The sequence below is a fragment of the Dermacentor silvarum genome, chromosome 6, assembly GCF_013339745.2.
Source record: "Dermacentor silvarum isolate Dsil-2018 chromosome 6, BIME_Dsil_1.4, whole genome shotgun sequence".
Taxonomy (NCBI): domain Eukaryota; kingdom Metazoa; phylum Arthropoda; class Arachnida; order Ixodida; family Ixodidae; genus Dermacentor; species Dermacentor silvarum.
Genome location: NC_051159.1, coordinates 100138011 through 100160078, shown reverse-complemented (window position 1 = coordinate 100160078; position 22068 = coordinate 100138011).

Here is a 22068-nt window from a genome sequence, read left to right as displayed (position 1 = left end):
TTTCAGCGTTTGCGTTTACTGGTGCATAATTCCTCCGTCCTTTCGACGAAGAGGGATCATTTCTAGATTTGCAGACTTGACTTTACTGGCATGTTATTCCGCTATCGTTAAATATATAACTGGCTTCACATGATCGCCAAATAAAGATTTATACCGACGCAGGTGCACAGTGAGTGTGCATGTTCTACTGCACATACGTATCTTGGAAGCACCCATCGGAAGTTTACGTACATGGAAGAATACGTTGAAAAATCAGTAGGCAGTTAGGGTGGCGCTCTGTCGGGAGGAAGTGCTGTTACACGCGTCTTGCGTCTTATATGTGCTTTCTACGTAACGAATAAATAGTGATTGATGACGCCGACTGCCTGTCCCGCCATCCCGTTGAACCACCCGACTCCACTGAAACAGGCCCCGACACCTATGTCTTGGCGATAACAGACTGCATCCATGTGGCCGACGAACAACGTAGAGATCCATCGTTGCTCTCTCTTATTGACCGTCTGCAATCCGGCACCATCGACCCTTCACTCAACATGTTCTTGCTTCAAGATAACGTTCTTTACCGCCGCAACATGCACCCCGACGGCGCAGAACTCCTGCTCGTTGTCCCGCATCATCTGCGCAGGGTCGTCCTCGTCCAGTTTCATGACGCCCCCACTTCCGGGCACTTAGGCGTCTCTAGAACTTATGATCGCATACGACGACGTTTTTTCTGGAAGGGCCTTTATCGGTCTGTTCGCCGCTACGTAACATCTTGTGACCTGTGTCAGCGTCGCAAGAAACCTGCGACTCAACCTGCTGGTCTACTTCAGTCAATTGACGTTCCAACCGAGCCGTTTTATCGAGTGGGCCTGGACTTGGTCGGTCCCTTTCCAATTTCCACGAAAGGCAACAAATGGATTGCAGTTGCTACGGATGCAATTACTCGAGCGTTGCCAACCAGCTGCGCCACAGACGTAGCCGATTTCCTACTGTATGACGTCATCCTTCAACATGGTGCTCCACGTCACCTACTCACAGATCACGGTCGCTGCTTCCTGTCTCGTGTGGTTGACGAGTTACTTCGATCATGTGCTACTCACCACAACTTCACGACCTCATATCACCCTCAAACCAATGGACTCACCGAACGGCTAAACCGTACAATGACCGACATGCTTTCCATGTACGTTTCCGATGACCACCACGATGGGGACGTTGCGCTTCCGTTCGTCACATTTGCATACAACTCATCGCGTCATGAAACTGCCGGCTACTCACCCTTCTATCTTCTCTTTGGACGCCATCCCTTACTACCCTTTGACACCTTGCTCCCTTCTGCTCCGGCCTCCCCGTCCACGACTTCCTATGCGCAAGATGCCATCACGCGTGCGCTCGTCGCGCGCACAGTCGCCCGCGTTCGACTCTCGTCATCGCAGACCGCACAAAAGGCCAGTTACGATCATCGACACTGGGATACTGATTTTCCACCGGGCTCTCTCGTCCTTCTCTGGCTCCCATCTCGTCGTGTCGGTCTTTGTGAAAAGTTAATGTCGAAGTACGTCGGGCCCTACCGCGTGCTGCTCCAGGTGACTCATGTCACCTATGAGATATCTCCCATGGCATCCACCTCATCGACTGCCGCACCACGAAGTGACATCGTACATGATTCCCGCCTCAAACACTACAACTGTGATTACCCATTTTGACCACAACAAGCACCGGGACGGTGCTTCATCGGCCGGGGATAATGTCACGAGCCATGGCAAAGACAAAGACGTTGTAGTGGGGCTGGGTCAGAGGCTCTTCTGTCAGACTGAAACCTGCTGGAACCTGTGCGCTCTGTGCAGTCTTGACTAGACAAGCGCTAGCTGTTTACTGGTAATTAAATACTCCCCGTAACAATATCGTGAAGTGTTCCGTACTTGGTGTTTGCCCTCTTTATTCAATTTTCGTTGTCTCCGCGTAATAGACGCACCTTAATTCTGACGCCCTTTTAGAAACATTTCCATATTGATAACTTTCTCGACAGCAGATTCGCCGTGCTCTGCCAGATGGTGCTTATGTATTTAGAGCAAACAAATTTAGTGTGAAGGTTGGCCTGACGTTTGGGAACCCGTCGAGTACGAAGTGGTCGTCACTGAAAGGAGAGACACAGAAGAGCGACTTGCCGCTGGGAACGAAGGACACAGAAGGCAGGAACTAATCTTCCATACAGTCTTGGCGAAAAGAGTCCACGTTTCCGTAACGTTTCTGGGCTGGAGATTGCCTCTCGAACGACGCTTCGCAAACTTGAAACAGTTTTGAAACAAAGGCGAGTTCAACCCGGGGTCCCTTTTAACCATCGAGTACACACTGACAACTCAAGAGGCAGACGCACGCACGTGACTCTCCACGAGCGTCCTACTGTTTTGACCACTCATTCTGACCGGCAGCAGCAGTTATTGTATTCCAACTACCGGGACGACTCGCCTAAAGCCAGTCAAGTGCGCTGTTCAACGCATCTGTGCACAGCGAGGCGGAGTGCAGATGTAACGCGGCCCTTCGTCGCCGACAAACGAAACTCTTTGTGCCCCAGCTGCGTCCACAGCCACTATGCGGCCGGTTTCTCTGAAAGAACCGCCGCCAAAGCTTTGCCGCCTCTCTCTAGCTGGAAACAAAGAAGTATACATTTACAGGGTGTCCCCGCTATCATGCAGCATAATTAATAAAAAAAAAGGAACAGCGTTGCGCGAAGCAAACCTATTGCGTATTGTTTCCAGTACAGTGGAGTAGCCGCCAGTAATTTTATCATTACTGAGATTTAATTAGGTAATTGTAATTAATTATCTAACTGGAGAAGGATTTTTCTAATTCTCAAAGTGTCAATGAAAAAATTGTAGAGCAACATGAAAAACTCCCGATACAGCTTTCTGTTGCTCAATACGTGCTACATAAAAGTGTTTTTCCGAGTGTGAAAGAAGCCCGCGAATACACGCAGAATTGCCGCGCGACTGGCCACTCGAGGCACTTTGCGTGTATTCGCGGGCTTCTTTCGCACTCGGAAAAACACTTTTATGTAGCACGTATTGAGCAACAGAAAGCTGTATCGGGAGTTTTTCATGCTGCGCTACAATCTTCTTATTGACACTTTGATAATTAGGACAGTGCTTCTCGGGTTAGATAATTACTTACAATTACCTAATTAAGTCTCAGTAACGATAAAATTACTGGCGGCTACTCCACTGTACTGGAAACAATACGCACTATAGGTTTGCTGCGCGTAACGCCGTTACTCTTTTTTGAAATCGTGCTGCGTGATAGCTGGGACACCCTGTATTCATAAAAAGTCATCCTCCGAGCTGGTCACCTCTTGTATAGACTATTGGCTCGATTGAGTAGAAGAATAAAAGAACGAAACAGAAGAAGTGCATGCCTGTGTCACGTGTAGGTTCAGCACTGCAAGGCGTGATTAAGCATCCGGGCCGTACCCCCTCCTCTTCCTCTCTCCCCCTTTTCTCTTTCCACGGCATGGTCGCGCGCTGGCCTGGAGTACCGAAGCGTCCCGTGTTTCACTTTGTTTCCGAGCGCCGAAAGATGAATGAATGGCGGGGGCGCGTCGGCGCTAGCTTCTTCAGGAAACAAAGTGCTCGGAGAAATAATGGTGCGTGGGAGGGTGGGGTGGGGTGAGTGTGTAAGAGAGCGGGGTTGCTTGCGCCGTCGAATCCAGATGGGGCAGCGCTGGAGCGTGTATAATTAGGCCGCCCATACCTGGCACGTACACGGATAAGCGGTGTACGCACGCGCACGCCGTTTCTCGTATACGTTGCATGTATATATAGTGAAGTGAGGAGCCGACGGTGCCGTGCACGAAGGTATATACCGTTTCCAGCCGACGCGAACTCAGGAAGGCAAAATAGAAGGAAACAGAAAGTGGACGTTGAGACAAAGAAAGGAAGAGAACGGATGGGTGAAGGTACCAGGCGGACATCCCATCGAACGGGACGAGCGAGCGACGCGAGCGAACGATTAGTTGTTGGGGAAGGGAGGCCGCGCCCGTGCCGTGGGTATATAGGCTGTCGGGAAACGCGGCATTCAGGAGTGAGGCTCGCGTGAGAGCTGCGGAGCGGAAGTGAACCGAACGCGCGTCACCTGGCAGTGGTGCCGGATTGCCGGGGTTGTGAACAAGCGGCCTGCGAAACAAGCCTCGCGGCGAGAACCGAGGGTGGGGTTTCGAACGGAATAATATTGCGAGATTCCCCTCTTTATTATTATTATTATTATTATTATTATTATTATTATTATTATTATTATTATTATTATTATTATTATTATTATTATTATTATTATTATTATTATTATTATTATTATTATTATTATTATTATTATTATTATTATTATTTTCACTCACACTGCTGCAAGCTCAGCTGGAACTTTTCTGAACCTTCACTGACCAGTCATGGCCACCGCGAATATATTTTTCTGTTACGGGTTGTCGTAATTTTTCTGAGGAGGTGTGAGACGTTGAATGTTTTTGTACCTTGGTGCGAGCGAGTCTTCAGGAAGGCATGCTAACTAAAATATACAAACGTGTATGGCACGAGTGCCGACTTGCAGCTCAAGGTTTCATTCTGCGTACGTTTTTCTTTGCGCTCACAGTCTCCGTCAAATGACATTTTGCCCGATGCAGAAGGAAACCTGCCGTTTCCAGTCGCAGATTGCGTCGTTTCCCAGCTCACCTGTGTCTCTTACACTGTTTTCAGTATGGAAGATAAACAATTAGCCAAAGTCAACATCTTACTAAATCCGACGAATCCAAACAAGATGAAGGGTTCACGGGAAGAATGGAGCTTTTGAACTCATGAACAATGGGAGAACGAGGGAACAAGGTAAAACAAGGTGTATGTTTGGGCTTGTCGGTTCGACGTAATTAAACAACGAGAAGGTATACACTCGGATCAAACAAAAAAAGATTCGTGTTATCGACCCTTCTTTCTTTGGTCCAAGTTCTACACCTTGGCGCTGTTTAACAAGGGAAAAAGGAAACTGACAATCCCGTCAAGTCTTAATCCTCCCGCGAGCGCTGTTCGCCCACGGTTGACTAAATCCCCCGAAGTCTGAGTGGGTGCAACCGCCTTGGTCAGAGCCGTAGGTCACCGGAGGGCGCGCACCAGTCGTCACTCTACCGCGAGGCAAGTTCGGGGCACGGTCGCCGCTATCTCTATGCAATCGCAGATTCTGGGCAAACGGAACCAATGAGCAATCAATTGTCGGCCCGAGAGGAGAATAATGCAACTCGGCATCGGCTGCCCGACGGACGCGGGGTCACCTCGTCCCCGGACCTAGGCAGAATCGGGCGACGCTCTGCAATGAGGGGAAAAGTCAGCTTAGTAAGGCCGAACCTCGGGCTTCGGCGTCGGGTGGGGAACATCCCTTCCCTGATGATGTCCCGGGAGCCTAGGGAGGAAGGAAGGAAGGAAGGAAATGGCGCCGAAAGGGGAAAAGGGCACGCCGCCGTACTTCCGATCAGCTCTGACCGGCAGCGGAGCGGAAGGCGGTCCGTGGTGATGGCTTGCAGCGTGTAGGCCTCGGCTACATGCCGCACACACCACGGCTTATTTGGCGCGGCGGCTTACGCCGGGAAATTGCATTCGCGCTCCTTGTGTCATTACCTTTTTGTACGTTCGTTTGCCGTCTTGTAACGAGCAGTGGGATTGCCGCTTTGAGACCGTGGTTTCGGCTAACAATACGGCCGACCCCGCGCGGACTTCGGCTTGGAGCTTAATCATACACGTCCTCTGCGAGAAAGCAGCCATACTTGAGCCGCCGTGATGAAGCGCAGTCTACGGCGCTGCGATGCTGAGCACGAGGTCGTGCGTCTGATTTCCGACTTTGGCGGCCGCGTTATGATCGGGAAGGAATGATAAAAAAAAAAACGCTCGGTTACTGCGCTAATTCGGCGAGCGTTAAATGATACCACGTGGTCAAAAATTCGCAAGGATCCCTTCACCTCGGAATCTCTCATATTGTCAGTTAGTGGTTCACCCCCGCAGCTCTGTTTACTTTTACAAGCGAAGCTTGTCTATGTCTAGCCTGAACGTCGTCGTCGTTGTTGGTGGTGACCTGAGTGGTTGTGGCGCATACCCACAGTGGGGGATTGGCCATGAATCGGGTGGTTATGTTCGGTGTATAAAATCAAGGGAATTAACAATTAGCCTGAACGTCCATGTCTGTTCGCAGAAACTATCATCATCAGCAATGGCTCGAGTGTCGTCGTCGTCTTCTTCCACAGCTTTCACGTTGGCGCCCCTCAGCGCAACCGCGCGAACGCTTGCTTGCTTGCTTGGTTGCTTGATCCTCATCCGTGGCGCTTACCCACTACGGGGGATTGGTCAAGAAGCCGGCGGGTAAAGGTTAAAGGGAAGGGGGAGACGGAAAAAAAAAACTAGACGAAAATGTAAATCAGGGTGAAGTATTGCGTTTATGATAATTTGGAAAGAGATTTACAGGGCAGAGACAGAATTAAAATCATTGTAATTGTATATAAACAGCTAAAAGATTTTTGGTGGTATTAGCATAATTTCGAAACAACAATTAGCGATTTAATGAGTTATCGAATTATTTATTTCGAGACTTAACACGGGTAGTCTTTTTGTGTCACAGATAATTGTCACAGAGGGCCATGCAGATGTTCCTGTGGCTAAAGCCCATTGAAGAAGCCCCGAAGGAGAGGATATTTTGAGTATTTAGAGAAATGCCCAATTTACGGAATGAAAATTCGAATTTCTTCCTCTGATTCCTAAAGCTACGACAAAATAATAGAAAGTGGTCAATGTTTTCGGGTTCCTGGCAGGTAGGACACAGAGGGGACGGTGCCAGACCGGACCTGTGTAGGCAAAATTTAATGGTGGGATTCAGGCAGCGTAATTTTGTTATGGAGATTTCTAATTTACGTGTGGGGCACCATTTATTGTCCCACGAAAAGGACAAATGATTAAATTCCGAAATTTGGATTTTCAGTTTTGTAGAATTTGTAATAGGGAAAATTTTCTAAACCTAGCCGCAGTGACATAAGCCGAACTAGGTATGACAGACATAACTGGTCCATCAAGAGATATCCGCGCAAGTATGTCTGCCATTTCATTTAAGAATATACCACGATGGCCTGGAACCCATACCAATCGTACCAGACTAAAGTTAGGAGGGGTTAACAATTTAGATGTATTGGTTACAGTAGTGTCTGCAGATGAAGTGAGCGATGTACATACTGACAGTGAATCAGTCACTATAACCACTGTTGAGTAATTTGAAGGAAGTTTCCGCAGAGTTAAGATAATCGCTGCTAGTTCAGCCAAAAAAATATGGATGTGAAATCCGGAAGGCGTACTGCATAAGACCAGGATAGTGATTCGGAGAAAATACCCACACCCGCTTTCTCTTCATTCATTGACGCGTCAGTCGCGATCACATGATCTATTCCTAGTTGCGTTAAATGATCTTGCAACATGCCGTTTAAGTATGTAGCGGGCAGGAGTTTGGCATTCGATGGAAATATATCGTCAAATTCAATCATTATATGAGGTAAGGGTTTGTCTGAGCAAGCGATCTCGCGCATATTAACATTTAATGAATCGAGCTCAGCTTGTACAAACAAAACTTGAGGTCGAAGTAGGCGGGACCAATGCTCATCGAAAAATGCCCTCATTTCCCTAATAAATACAAATTGTGATCTTCTCAAAGAAGATGCATAAATGTTTAATTATGTTTTTACCGTTAGAATGCGGAATCTGCAGGGAAGTGTAGGCAGTCGTGCTTCTTGATATAATACATTGTTAGCTACAAATTTTGGCAAACCGAGACAATTCCGAATTGCCTCCCGCTCTAGAATAACCAGGGGGTTAATTTTGTACGCTGGCCCACCAGAGAATAGCACGGGCCCAAATTCCAATGTCGGACGAACATACATACGATAAATCATCATTAAAGTGTCTCTGCGTAGCCCAGAGCGATGTGGGCCAAGTTTGCTTATCATGCCAACCGCGCCTCTCGCCCTAGATTTAACACGATCAATGTGATTTCGCCAGCTCAGGTTTGTGTCGTATATTACACCGAGATATTTGATAAAGTCAACTTGCGGAATAATTTCCTGATGATATTGGAGAGAGATATTAATTGGTACATTCAATGGAAACACAATCAAGGCGCTTTTGTTAACATTGAGCGACATTCGAACATTCGCAAACCAGGTTTCAAGTGTTCCCAAGTATGACTGTAGTGTACCTTGTAATGAGTGAATATCACTCGCAGACGCAAAGAATGCTATGTCATCTGCATAGACATATACTTGTACACTAGCTATCGCACAATGGGATTGAACTTAGTAAAATGTTAAATAAAATAGGAGAAAGGACAGATCCCTGGTGAACTCCTCTTGTTTGACTATATTTTTGTGTCACCAAGCCACGCTGAGAACAACATAATTTTCTACCCTTTAAAGATTCATGTATCCAATTTATAATATATCGAGGGAAATCCATGCTATCTAAAACGTTAAGGAGTATGACATGTTCTACACTATCGTAGGCTTTAGCCAAATCAAGGGTCACTAAAGCTGCATACTGCCGCCTAAGCCGTGCAAGCTTAATGCGTTCCTCTAAATCGATATGGGCGCACGTACCATATCGAGCATCCGGGTCTAAATCCAATCTGACATGGGCTCAATAATGTATTATCCGTTAAAAATTTCATAATACGAATGTGCAATACCCTTTCTTTTAATTTCATAACATTTGAGCTTAATGCGATTGGTCTTATATTATCTGGGTCCAATCCTGCTCCTTGGTTTTTGAGCAGGGGGATTATTTTTGCGAGTTTCCAGTCAGGAGGAATCCATGCGTTCATGAGGGAGTATAGTTAACGATATTGGAGAGGTCTCGTGGGGATAGGTCAAACAATATTTTTAACATGCGTGATGTAATGCGATCTGGACCTGGAGCTGTGCCAGGGAGCAGCCGAATAACGTGCTGAAGTTCTTACCATTGATACCTCTATAAAGTCATCCCCTGATAGAACTCCTACGAAGTTTACTTGCAGCTGAGTTGTAAAACGCTCTTCTAAGGCTTTTGCGATCTTATTGAATGATTATAATAATTATTTTGGTGATAGAACCACTGAATCGATGTTTATGGGCACTGGAAAGGCCTTACGAGAGCGAAGAAACCTAAATAATGCTTTTTTGTTATCACTTTTCGATAAAAAGTTGTACCGTTTTTCATCATAATTATCCTTCGCTAAGAAAATTGTTCTTTTAAACGTAGCAGCAGTATATTTATAATTACTCCAATTAGTGGGGCACTGATGAAATAAGTTTCTTCCATGCAGCTTTGCGGCATCGATAACCTCGTGCGCAATCACTATTCCACCATGAACAATCAATGCGCTCTTTTGTTGATGATACTGCACATTCTGATTTTTTAATAGTACCCTTCAAAATTGCACAAGGCTCATCGCTTTAATATCTCCAGAGAAGAAGAAACCTAAATAATGCTTTTTTGTTATCACTTTTCGATAAAAAGTTGTACCGTTTTTCATCATAATTATCCTTCGCTAAGAAAACTGTTCTTTTAAACGTAGCAGCAGCATATTTATAATTACTCCAATTAGTAGGGCACTGATTGGAAATAAGTTTCTTCCATGCAGCTTTGCGGCATCGATAATCTCGTGCGCAATCACTATTCCTACACGGACAATCAATGCGCTCTTTTGTTGATGTTACTGCAAATTCTGATTTTTTAATAGTACCCTTCAAAATTGCACAATGGCTCATCGCTTTAATATCTGTTTCCATGTCTGTCCTAGAAGACAAAGTTGACTGTAAATTATTTAAAAATTTTGAATAGTCCACGAATGTATGCGTATGTTTTTTAAAGAAATGAGGGGGTTGTTAATATCAATGACAATCGCGCGGTGGTCACTACTAGTGGTGGCATCAACCACAGTCCAAGAAGAAATGAAATGCCTGAGCTAGCAAATGTCAAATCTAGGACAGATCGTGACTGCGAACGCACGAAAGTGGCAACTTTAGCATTTAAACATGTTAAATTTTTAACATTAGCCCAATCCATAAACGTTTTCCAGATGAGTCTGTGCGGAAGCCCCATGACATATGATGCGAGTTGAAAGTCACCCGCAAGCAATATGTTCTTTTTGCAGTATGTTACTGCGACATCAAGTGGGCGTACGTTTTGCACTCCAGCGGGAAAGTAGGAGTTAATTATAGAGAGCGGCTGCAACCCGGAATAGTTATTTCTAATATTAAGATTTCACATTCGGATGATAGGGTATGATGCGAAATTTTGCTTTATGACAGAATTTAGACGAAATGAAAAAAGCTAATCCGCCACCTCGGGAAGGTCTATCCAATCGAAAACACTTGTAATTGTTTAAATGAAAGTCTTGGTCAGCGGACAAACAAGTTTCTTGTAATAGTATAACTTCTGGCGATTGTTGGGAGATTAAATATAATGAATCTGTGGTTGCAGAAAGTATAGATCGGCAGTTCCACGCACTGCAGTATCCTTAGGCACCCTATGTTGACGGTATGACAAGCAGCCGCAACTGCTTGGTCCAGGATACTGTCTTTTAGAAATTCAGTCCTCGTAAGTGATTCTTACACACACTTTTTTGTTTTGGAGTTAGGAGAACGAGGCATTTTGTTGTTAGGCGATCTTGTGCGTTTAAGAACTCGAGTGTCCACATCTACATCTCGATTGCCTAGAGAGTCTGAATCGGAATGGCATTCATGATCAACCTGAGCGGAAGTCTAAGGACGTACTGAATCCACAGTGTTAGAAGGAAGAGCTGTCCTGATATTTAGGTGATGTTGCAAGTAAGGCGGCCGTATTTTGTGCACTGTTTGTTAGTGTCTGAGATATACCAGCCAATTGCGTTGATATTACTGTAGCCAAAAATTCAGAGAGATTTAGTAGAATTTTTTCTAATGCCTTTTCCATCGCTTTTTCTATTGCTGCTGGAATTGCCTGGGGCAGTGACTGATCCATGCCGAATGACTGATGGGCTGTTACACTGGCATAACCCTGGGTCCTGCTCTGAATTTCTTCAAGAGATTCTCGACGAGTGCACCGTCGCCTCTCAATTATTTCAATCACCTGAATTTCATTCGGATCTGGCAGGGCAGTTGGAGTAGTCGGCAGCATGATTCGCATTGCATAAATAGCGTGATTGCTCCTGAGACGTGCAATCGTTGGCATCATGTTCTTCTCCGCATAATCGGCATCGAGCACTTGAACGACAGGCATTAGCGCTGTGTCCGTACCGCCAGCACTTGAAACATTGCAGTGGTCGTGGAGCTAAGGGTTCAACCCTGTAGATTAATGGCCATGCCTTTATCTCTGATGGGCGAGCCGTCCCTGCAAATGTCGCTATGATTGTTTCTGTAGGGACCCTATTATTGTCTACAAGTCTGGTACAGCGGTACACGGAAACTACACCTGCTGCAGAAAATATCTCTAGGATTTCTGGTGGAGTTAAGCTTATGTCCACACCGCGGACTAGGCCTTTGCAGCAAGCTAGATGAGGAGGGATGAAAGATCTCACCGGCTGCGTGGCAAAGTTAGTGCATTTGAGAAGATCCTGTACACAGGTCTGGTCTGGTGAACAACAAAGGATTCCCCCACGTCCAAACTGTGTGACCTCGGTGATTCGCTGAAAGTGAGATGAGATAGCTTGAAGTTCTGATTGAATAGCCTTGGGGTTCTTCATACTGATAATTCCTCCATTGTTAGGTACCAAAGCCATAGGAACGCTACTGACTCCACTGTGAAGGAACAATTCCACCGGTATATCCTGAGGGGGAATAGAAGCAGACGAGAGGGTAGGCCTCTGGCCTGGAGATGAGACAGATATCACCTTATCAATCCCAATTGAGAACGCAAGCACGAAGTGTTGACGAATTGAGCGGTTGTTGCTGTATGCAGTCAGTGTATGCGCAGTGTGAATCAGAATTATAGACTCACTCAGAAGTTTATATCAATAGAACGGCTGCACGATTAGGATATCAGCAGAAAAGAAGACAGATCTGGTGGCAATATTGTTAAACTTTCGTTTTTCTGTGAGAAACTGAAGGGGTAATGCTGATATGTCAGTCTGGTGTATAAAATTAGGGTTAGCTACAGAGCAATGGGAAAAGGCAAGAAAAAAAAAAAAAGATGACCGAGAGGAGAGTGCGGAAATTGAAGGTGTCCATTGTGAAGATGATGACAGAGAATAATGCGACGATCTACGGTAATAACAGGCTCCTCCTTCACAATTTGTTCAATGGGAGTTAATGCTTTGGCTCATATCCGTGTATATCACGTCACATGCATCCATATTCAATGATTTCATCGTCCGGTCGAAAAGGAGCAAAAAGTTTACGAATCGTTTCAACCTACTTAGCTATACGGGTGATACAGAGGAAGCTGAAGCAGCTGAAGTCTGTAATAAAGAAAATAAAGGTCGTGAAAGAACTTTTACTTAGATAGGTCAGGTTTAGTGCTCTTGCCTTTGTGCCCTTATTTTAATGAAAACAACAAAAACGAAAACAACAACAAAAGAGAAAAACAACACTTCTTTTTATTTTGTCCTCGTTGCAAAAAAAAAAAAAAAAGAATCTTCGAACTTCTTCTTCGAAGACTTGACCTGAACTTGACAGATCCTGTTATTCTTTCGTTTGAATCCTACGCTCTGGGATTCTGCCGCAGTGGGACGCTTACACCACAGCACACGATTTCATTATTGAGTCAAAACGACTGTTATGTTACTATTTGTACAAATAAAGAAAATGTCCTTTTCAATTGCTGATAACCGATTCTCTCTGCTCTCATTTAGCATGTATACCTTTTCCATTCTACATCAGTTACCCTATATAAGTACAGAAAGATTATTTGCGATTATAACTTCGAATAATGATTAAATGTCTTGATCAATCCCCCATAGTGGGTATGAGGAACACCGTTGCTGGATAACAACAACAACGCTGTAATATTTTGCCCACGCAAAGCCGATCTTCGATTTCTCTTATTAGTTGTCAATGCCTGTTTTTGCTACAGTAACGCGTCAAGACATGCGACACCAACCACGTCGAAGAAGCCTTCTTATTGTCATCTTGTTTGTCGCCGCCCTCCATCTACAGGTCGTGGACGCAGCGTTCATTTTCGACATCGGCGCCAGGACACCGAAGCCTAAGGACACGGCCTCGCACAGGCAAGATGGCTCACCGGCGCATACGTTCCAGTCTGCCGTACGACCAATCATTGTCGAGCGTGAAGAAGAAGCGGTGGAGCTGGCTCAAGTTTTGCCGGCTGCCTACGTTGACTGAGACTGTGTCGACCGCGAAGTACGCAAAGACAAATAAAATAAATAATTAACTTATTTTTTTATGCAAACATGACAGTAGAGAAGATGCGTTACTGGCACTCGTTTATCTCTGAAGTTATGAAGCAGTGTGTTCGGAATCAACAGTGATAGTGTTGCGTTCTGAAAACATGACAGTGATTCTGACTTGCGCAGACTGTTGCTGTTGCTGCGCTCATCGTCCTCGTTGTTGTTGTGGCCTCAGCACATGGCTCGTACCCACAAGGGAGATTGGCCACACTGGAGCCAATGAAACTTACACACAACGAAGAAAAAGAAGAAAAAAAAAATAACTAACAAGAAAGGAGACATTGCGCTGTGGGCTCAAATCATGGCTCGGACTGTCACCTGCTTGCTCGCTCCTGATACCATGGTGCTTGCCCACTTGACGGGATTGGTCGAGAAGCCAGTGGTTAAAGGGACAAAGGGAGATAAAACTTAATAGAGAAGGTATATATAAGGCAGGGTATAGGGTGGAAGTCCAACAAATGACATTGAAATAGTTTAACATTAGAGTACTTGTACTTTACTAGGAAAACATGTGAATTACAACGGAGCATCAACATTAGAGGTATTAAAATTATTTAGAATTCGATTGGCACTATTGTGAAGGATCTAACAAATAATTCAAAAAATAAACCCGGTATTCTTTCTGTGTCATGAAGGAAGTCGTAGACCACTTTCTCTAACTTTCTTGGATTTTTCTTTTCATTTACGCAAAGTGGATTGACGTTCCTGCAGAATGTAGCCTATGAGAAAACCGGGAAATGAAGGGAACTTACGCCGCTTTTCTTAGGCTATTTACAGCAAACACTGCAGTGAGGTGTGTGACATAACGCTCGCTATCTGTGTTGCTGGCAAAATGTCCGCAGAAAAAAGTAGAACTTTCACGACGACTTTTGCACGGGTATTGCTTCTCATGGATGCTCGAGTGGGAATACTAAGCATCAAACAGGACGTGAAGGTACGTTCTCACACTAACGGAATGTGCAAAAGCGAAAAATGCGCACGAAACCAACGACATAAGTTCTGGTGGGATTTTTTTTAAAGGCAGCTTTAAGGTAGTTGGTGTGTTAGTTGCATCGGCATATATACGAGGTCTGTTAGAAAAGTACCCGACCTTTGGCCGAAGAAAAAAAAAAAACTGGCATAACTGGAACGTTGGAAACCTAATCACCCTCTAAGTAGTCTCCTTGGGACTCCACAAACTTCTCCCAGCGGTGCTGCCATTGTTGAAGCATTCCGTGAAGGACTCTTTCGGAATGGAGCTCAGCTGTCGTTGCAGCCATAATGTCCTCTCTTGTCTGAAATCGCACTCCTTTTAATGACCTCTTAATTTTCGGAAACAGCCAGAAGCCGCAGGGCGCCATATCAGGAGAGTAAGGAGTCTGTTGAACTACAGGAGTGGGGGTTTTCGCCAAAATAGTCTGAATCAAGTGCGAGGAATGTGCAGGAGCATTGTCCTGATGGATGCACCAATTTCCTGTTGACCACAACTCCGGTCTTTTAGCCGCACAGCATCACATAAGTGACGGAGGACATCCCTGTAGTTTGGTGATTGTTTAACCCTGTGGTGCGTACTTGTGGTGTACCACACCGAGGGAGTCAAAGAAAGAAGTCAGCATCACGTTGACGTTGCTGCGCACTTGGCGGGCCTTCTTTGGTCTTGGTGACGTGGAATGCTTCCACTGTGACGACTGGGATTTGGTTTCCGGGTCGTACCCGTACACCCAAGACTCGTGACCAGTGATTATGGTGTTCATGAAGTCGGAGTCATTGTTTGTGGAATCCAGCATGTCCTGTGAGACTTCAACATGAAGTTGCTTTTGCTCCACCGTGAGCAGCTTCGGCGCGAATTTCGCCGCAACTCTCTTCATGGCCAAATCTTCGGTCATAATGGAACGTGCAGAAGAAGTGCTTATGCCCACCCCTTCCGCAATTTCTCGGATAGTCACACGATGCTCCAGCATTACCACAGCGTTCACTTCGGCAATGACCTGGTCATTTCGGCATGTTGATGGCCGACCGGAGCGTGGCTCGCTCTCCACCGACGTGCGGCCGTCTTTAAACCGATTGTACCACTCTTTAATCTGTGTGCTACTCATAGCATCGTCACCGAAAGCCGTCTGAATCTTCCGAATGGTTTCCACTTGGCTGTCGCCCAGTTTATGGCAAAATTTGATGCAGTAACGCTGCTCCAGTCGCTCCGTCATTTTCCTTGCAATAAAGAAACCGACGAGAGCACTTCGCACTACCTCACTCAAATGCTGCGTCCCAGCGACTGACGCTATCGGCAGGCGGGAAAAAATTCGCGCATGCGCACGAAGGTTCAAGGTCGGCTGATGCAAGCGCCCTTGTTTCATATCCATCAGGTGTTCGCAAAAAAAAAATAATAAGCTCGGATACTTTTTTAACAGACCTCGTATATTATTTCTGGATGTCAAAGGTTCAGCGTGGGGAACTAAATCTACATAAATATGAGGAATACGACGAGGAGCACTACTGACTTTTGTTTAATGTTTATTCAAAGAGTAAGGTAAGGGAGAAGGTACCATGTTCAGTACGAGACATATGGGAACACAAGCGCCAACTCAGGCTTGTCCGACACGGTTCCGTGCTTTCGTTTCTTTGGCATTCTGCTCTCAGCAAGATTTTAAATATCTTGCTGTTTGATCACAAATTGTTTGGTTATCACGGGACGGGTTTGTGAATAATATTCTTTACGAGTTCAAAATGTGTCATTATGCGCTCTTTCGTGTGTCCATGAGGCTCTTAAGCGTTGACACATTTCAGGTTTTTTTTAGAGCACACCTCTTAGGCGCCCGTTTAGGCGGCTAGTGTCGGCATTGTTCCTCGGCGTAACCGAGTGAACGAGCACAGCAAAATATGAAAACGACGCGGAGCGCAGCGTTACAGTGGCTAGAATGGGGAAGTGTGTTGAACGCGCCGGCTCGCGCGTGGATCTTTGGGAGGAAACCGCCAGGTGGCGCTGACACACGCTTACATGGGTGGCGGAAATGGAACAGAAACCTGCTATGACTAACAGCCTCAAAGGAAAAAAAGCCCCCCCCCCCCCCCCCCCCTCTTCCCGTTTCTTGCTTTCGCGTGGAAGATTGAGTGACAAGATACGCCTTTGGTGCCGGAGCACATCGCCGCCCCGCCTCCCTCCCTCCCATACCGCCACAGCCTTTCGCGCGACGGTCGTGTTTGCTTTCCACTGCGCGTTCGCTCTCCGTGATAGCGTGCGGGGGAGTTCGCCCTCCGTGATAGCGTGCGTCCTCCGCGCGCTTTCGCTCGCGCATACGGCGCGCGGCGACGATGTTATCGCCCTTGGAATCTATACGGAACCTCACGGCGACGGCGACGGCAGAAATCCGGTTGAAGTGTCCATATAATTGCTATCGCAATAAAAAGAAAATCAGGAAAGAAACAATTTATGATAACTCAAAGGGAAGCTCCTTACTTTTCGAAGCGAGATCAGGATGCCTTAGAACGCGCAGTTATAAAGCGAAGTACACCAAGGACGAAGCCGCATGTGCTTGCTGTGGTAAAGCTAGAGAAACGGTGGAACATGTTTATTGGAATGTGAAGAAAACTACCCAGCTGCAAGTCTAGGCTCCTCTGACCTCCTTGAAGTTCTTGGGTTCAGGGATAGCACGGGCAAAGTAAACATGTCAGCTGTAGAGATTAGTAAGAGGCGGTTGGAGGTTTGGTGGCAGAAAAGTAGGGAGACCACAAATAACGGAGACGTACAGAAACAAGAGTTCCCAGTCATGGTTCAAAAAGGTTGATGCCTGGAATTCTTTATATTTGTGGGTTTCTCAAAAATAAAGGTAGGACATCAGGCAAAATAATAAAAAGAGCTTGGTGGCGCAACCCACCTCCCCGTTTCAAAGGGGACGCTTATCATAGCATTCATTCCATTCCATTCCATGTCGGCCGCGACGGCGGCTAGCAGCCGCAGTACAAGGGCGCTGCGTGGAATGTGATGATCCGCGCGCGCAGCTTAATATGCAATAACAAAAAAAGAAAGCTTCGTAATATATTCGCTCGTGCATGGCGGTAAATGGCGATAGAGCAGCTATGCTAGCCCTTCAGTAATTGTAAAGCGCCAAGGTAACAATCCGATTGAGCACGCGTCGATGGTAGAATGTAGCTTGCTTTAACCGATTTACTCCCGCTGACACCTTATTGAACGCAAAGCAAGAAAATTCCCAGTGGTAACTCGGAAGCAAACATTTTATTTTTGACACGCTGTTTACGCAAACATCTCATTTTTGAAGAGTGGCTCACTATGCGTTTAAAACAAATCATTCTCAGTCATCGATGATGTTTTGCTACGCGACGCACCTGCGCTGGTGCTTTTTTTCTCACGAGAAAAAATTGTTTAAATTGTTCACAAATAGTTCAAACAGAAAGTTGTCAGACTTGGTTTATTCTCTGCTTAGTGACGCTCCTGAGCTTCAGGTGCTTCTTCTTTTCACGGGAAGACGCTCTCTCTTTGTTGAGTGCCTTCGTGTAGCAGTGCAAGCGGTTGACCAAAAAAGAATTTTGGAACCTGGTTGGTAAGGCTGGGGCCATGCGGTGCACAGCCCAGTATGACGTCGTTTTTGTGCAGGCAGGAGACAACCTCTACCGAGCTGTAACTGTGCAGCTCGTTGTAACTGACCCACATCGAAAAAAGTGGTTTCAAGGCCGTCTACACAAATGAGAAGAGCTTCTCCGAAGGGTAAACGAAGTCCCCATTGACGCAGAACATGGTGAAAATCGTCACCAGTTCGTTGGCTCGTCAAAGCATTCTTTGACACACAGACTGCAGGAATGTTTTGCGTGCAACATACCTTGTCACGCAGAAAACTAGCCGCGAGTCGCTCATCCTTTAAGGGCAATCATGGTCGGGGAGCATTGCGGATTCAAAAGGACTGATCGACTGGTGGGGTAGTTGGTATGGCATTATTTACACAGTCCAGCAGAAGCAGACGGACGGCGAAAGAAGCAGACGGAGCACAGCGCTAACAACTGAGTGTTTATCGCTTAAGGCGTCTGTGTCAGTTAAACTTGCTGGGTTGATTTGTTTGTGTGTCTTCCTTCTCCCTTCCTTTTGTGTGATGATATATATCTGCTCCCGTGCAATAAACACTCATTTATTAGTTAGCGCTCGATTCCGTCTGTTTATTTCACCGTCCGTGTGCTTCTGCGCTACTGTGTAAATAAAGCATTGTAGGACTTTTTTATCATGTGAGAAGCTTCTTCAACCTTCCCACTATGGTTTATGGTTTACATCCTGACTGCTGAGGAGAAGTGTCAGATCGCCCCCTTCACAGTTGCCACTGCTGGGAGGTTGGACCAAATCGTAGAAACTACGGCAGTTCATGGTGATAAAAAATTGGGCAGCAGTACGATATTACCATTCAGGCTCGAAACAATGTTTTCACGCCATGAGTTCACATATAGACTTGCTGCAGCACAAAAAGAAATGAGCGTAACTTCCCACAGATCAGGGCGGGCAGTGTCACTGAAGCAGCACAGCCGGCGCGACTCGCACCGGGCGACGTGTCATCGACAGCGCGCGCCGCCTCGCGGCTCCCTACCGGCGGCTTCAATGCGCCCCGTAGGCGCTGCGTGCCGCTCGTCACACTTCCCCATTCTAGCCACTGGAGCAGCGTGACAAGAAAAGCACAGTGCCGCGCAGGACTTGCGACGACCGCTACGAGATGGCGCCAGAGGAGCGCGCCGTCGGCGCCGTTGTCTGTTCACCGATGGCATGCGGCGAGCGCGTCCAAGAATACCATATATGGAAACAAAGCGCTGAATGAGCGGATGTCTGTCTGCGCTGGCTGCTGTGAATCGCGCCCACGCGTCACCCACGCGCTGCCTCTCGCGATCTCCCGATTAGCGAGACAGCCGCGCCACACTTCGCTCCGTTTGCACCGTGCCGCACGAGACAGATTGTCCACGCCAGCCATTATATCGTGAAATGAAAACACGTATAGAGCTGCGCTCAAATTTCGCATTAGGGAGCATCGTAATCGTCAGTGATTTTTTTTAAAACTTTCTTTACCTACCATTTTGGGGTTTCACCTGGGTCGACTGGTCAGTCGCTGGTCGGGTTCTCGGGGAGTAGACTAGACGCTTCCTCAAAGAGAGAGAGAGAGAAAAAAAAGAAAGACCGCGCTACGTGAGGCGACATGTGTTACCTAGCAAAAAATACAACTGTTCTCAAATGAAAGTTATCAAGTAATAAAGCGCATTGTTGTTGCGTTTATGGTTGCTTTCGCAAGACATACGAGGCGCACGGATAAGTAAAATGTAGCACTATTTTTGAATTAGGGAAAGCAACCAGCCGCTAGTCGGGGCCTGCTTTTGTACTTCCGGGTTCAAAGGCTCGTCCGCTGCCCCAGCATTCCTCGTACATCGCCACTCTTCACACAACATGCCGCGATCGCAGCGCCATTGTGATCGCGCGCTCCTTGATTTCCCGAAGGACGTTGGTGGCTGTCGAAAATATCTGCAGTCTTTTTTTTTCTATTTCTTATGCTGCTATTTTGTTCTAAGCAAGCGCGTACTGCGTGCTGCGGCATTTCGGTCCACTAACCCTTCATGTCGCTTTTGTATTTAAGAATGTTGTCAGGAGGCCCGAAACGTTGAAGAAGAAGAAGAAGAAGACGAATAAAAAAAAGAAGATGGAAAATGAAAAAAGAAATCATGTTCCCTTAGAAAAGGAGAGACGCCCCGATGAACGTCGTGATTGCGTCCAGCGCAGAATGATGAAGTAGTGACCTCTTGACATTCCAGGAGTGCTTTTCGAAAACAATAGGAACGGTATTTAATTTCGCGCACGGCGGCGTTCTCCAGTCAACAAAAACAACAAAATAGAAATATTAAGGCTTAGATACAGTGATTTTTCCGGCTCGGACCTTCTTTGTTCTGATAGCAGCAGGTCCTCACAGCGAACAGCACCATTTCGCCTGTTTGCCTGCTCCTCAAATAATGGAGCTATCTTCTCAAAAACAACTTGTGGTATCAAAATATGACTCACACCCAGGAAGGGGATCAACCACACAGAAGGCGATGGAAGCTATGTACAACTACAAACAAACAAACAAACAAACAAACAAACAAACAAACAAACAAACAAACAAACAAACAAACAAACAAACAAACAAACAAACAAACAAACAAACAAACAAACAAACAAACAAACTAACAAACAAACAATAAGAAAAGAAAACAGTGACTGTCGATATAACCGCACAATTTTGATTCGGCATACTTCAAAAAATTGCTGTGGTTTAGTTTTGGTTAACCCTGGTTGACAGCAAAAGCTTCAGTGCCCTGGCTACGGCGGCAATGTCTCCTTTCAGGGTTCCGTAAAGGCCTAAATATAGTCCGACGTAGCGTGAACGCGAGCACAGGTTATGTCACGTTGGCGAGAACAACAGCGGCTATAGTTCGACTGATGGTTCGACGTACTGGCGCCGCCAACATAACCGGACGCGCGGCCAAGGCGCTCCAACGCGCCCGGCGTCTGATGACGCTCGCCCGCGTGCCGATGGACTATAGACGCACCCTAATGCTCTCTTGTGGTTTGACCTCTAGCTCTCAAGGCGAAAACTGTTGAGTCAACGACGGCTGCCTGAGGTAGCGTAATGAAGCTTTCGCTTCAAAAGTTAGAAGCCCTTCCCCTGTCGAGGAAATGGGGGTAAGCGAAGCTTGTCGTGTGTTTTTTCGGTGTTCCTCCGAACGAACTGCACTGACGAGTACATCGTTGGGCTCGAACCACAGCCGGTCACATGCGCTGTAGCTGGCTCCGAACTTCTGGTTGAGAAACTCGCGTTGAAACCTGGCCGTTGCACCGGGGAAGTCGCCCTCCAGGAAGTTGGGTTCCTGGAGGGCGAGACCACGCTGACGTTTGGCCTCAACGTCGCGCTCCATGAACTCGTGGTCCGCCGCTCTTCGCTGACGTTTCACCTGGGCTTCGGAAGCCCTCACGCTAGAATCGGCACGTCGACGACGACCCCTTTCCCGAGCGCGTTTATTGTGGATGGATTTCCAGGAAATTTCTTCAAAATTAAATCTGTCCGTTACGTAAGACAATGAATAGCTCACGCCTCCTTAAGCAATGGCTCATACTCCCGTAAACGCGGCCTTCCCATTATGACGACAGAACAGAAGTGAAATTCTACGCTGGAATGATTAGCGGCAACACAGCCATGCTGTGGAAGCAGACGACGACGACGAACGCGGGAGCAGTGGCACGAGCGCGTGCTGAGCACGTGCCGCGCGCCTGTGCACCTCTCAGAGCAGCTGGTTTCTTTAGCGTTACATCGCCGGCGCAGGCTAGCGTATACAAGCTTCGCTTGAAAAGGAAATAAATGTTCCACGATTGGTCCCACACTTTTGATTCGGGTATAGCAGCGTAACCTTCAGGACGATTCAATGAATTGCAGAAGCGCTGCCTTGACGGACCTGTGGCTAGTGTTCAAATGACACGCACCGGATCACGATAAATGTTTGATGTGTATCAAGTTAAACGCAGATGGGTCGGCATAATGAGGAACATTCTGCGAAGGGAGCAGAAGCGGCGAAAGGAAAAAAAAATCAATCTGTGAAGCAAACGACGTCGTCTTCGTCCGCTATAGTGTTACTTCGCTGTGCCCCAGGTGCAGTGGTATACTGAGGGATTTTCTCCACAGG